Below are 2,027 nucleotides of genomic sequence, written 5' to 3'. Positions count from 1 at the left end.
CCCGCCGGCCCTCGCCTACAGGCCTTGCCTTCCCCCCTTCCCCCAGTGCACTCCTTTTCAGAAAACGAAAATAGATACTGTCTCCCCCCGAAGAAAAAGAAATGCAGACTTGTATGTCTAAGTATGCTACAAATAGTCATTATCATTGTTACTTTGAGCAAATGCAAAAACTCAATAAACCTTAATGTTTATAAAATTTTGCACATAATTAAGGTGTGAGCTAAAGTTCCCTATAAGGTTCCCAAGTATTTTCATTAAAATTTGTAACTTTGTAAATTTGTAACTTTTAATTCTTCAGATACATATAGTGATGGAATGAATTATGGTGATAGAATGAAATTTTTTAGGCAATATTCATTGAAGAACAATTGAGGTTTTTGAAAATATGAACTGATTCTAACATAAGATTAATAAACTGAAGACTTATATTGTCAGGATATGTCAGTCAGCTGAGATTTCACTAGGTCTCAGCGATTGTGACAAGCATTAATTGTATTATAATAAACCAAACAAGTATTTTGAAAACTTAATTTACATACAACATAAAGTTAAATATCATGGGCCCTGTATTTATTGGCCTAATACACTAACCTTTTGGCTAGCACCACACTTCCTGGTTCACATACTTAAGACTTTTGAAATTTTAGCAAAATAATGAAAATAAGAAAGATTAAGAAAGTGGTAGTTGGTGGTGAAATATGTGCATATGTGCATTGGCGAAGGGATGGGTGTTCGAGCATTATGTAACTGAGATTTAAGCCTGAAAGCTTTGTAACTTTCCACATGGTGATTCAATAAAAAAAAAAAAGAAGAAGCTAAAAAAAAAAAAAAGTGGTAGTAAAGTCATATTTGGAACATGTCTTCCTGAAAACAACATTGACATAATTTCTTTTATAATAAGAAAGAGTAATTTTCTTTCCTGCTTGCTTCATTGTTTCTGTTTAATGATACTATTGGTGTCTTTGGTTAGCTCTATAATGATGCATTCTCTATACAAATGATTAAAAATTATTAAAAGCTTGAAAATATGTCACGTAGTAAGCTCATTCATACCAAACAAATTTAAGCATTCTGAACAAAAGTAATTTTGCAACTGCAGTGCATTTTAATTTGCCTGCTCAAAAATTGCTTATGTTAAAAAATTAAAATGTGTATGAAAATCATCTAAGTGTTCTAGCTATGACTTTTTTCATTTACTCATTTTTATAGAGAGAAGAAGCCTGACTATTTTCTCTGTAAGGAAAATAATATAAATTTAATTTTTTGTTATTTTATAAAATGAAAATTACTAGACTTATCACATTCAAGCTAACATAATAAGGATTGTGAAACAGCTTTTAACATAGGCTGGATTTCTTGTTCTCTCTTTCTTTTTTTTTTTGCTTATTACAAAGCATAAAATATGCAAGTAAAGAATAAAATGAACAATTTTAGAAGAGAACAATACATTGGCTGCTTTCATCTCTGGGAGAAATAGAAAAAGGGAGGCATAGGCCTAGATTCACAGTTTTACTAACAATGTGTGGATTGACATGAAAAATCAGATTAGTGAATTTCACATATGTTGTACAGCTACCTCCCACTCTTCTCATAGGAATTCATTGAGTTCTCCAAAGCATATGAAACTCTTACTGAGTTGAAAACAGCTGTCTGCATGAGAAGAAGGGCAAAGTAAAAGAGATGAGAGACCCTATGCATCCCAGAAGGCTGCAAGGGTCAACCAATTACAAAGTCAAAGACCTTTCGAAGACTATGGTAAAACAGAAAATATTAGGCCCCGCTATGATTTAATTAAAATTCATTCCAAAGACTTGCTAAAGCCTAGAGTAAGCAAGAGGAGAAATACTTCAAGGTGAAAAGAATTTTCTCATAATGGGTGATATAGCTCAAGTCTCAGTTCTGATATTTCAGTCTTTAACTGCAGGCTACTTTAAACATATTATTGTTCAGCCCAGAGCCTTTGTTAGAATTTAAACAAAAAAGTTATTGCAGTAGCTTGGATATCATAACAAACGAGTACAGACTGG

The sequence above is a fragment of the Sorex araneus genome, chromosome 2 (genome assembly GCF_027595985.1).
Source record: "Sorex araneus isolate mSorAra2 chromosome 2, mSorAra2.pri, whole genome shotgun sequence".
NCBI classification, from domain to species: domain Eukaryota; kingdom Metazoa; phylum Chordata; class Mammalia; order Eulipotyphla; family Soricidae; genus Sorex; species Sorex araneus.
Note: the sequence above shows the minus strand (reverse complement) of the source record.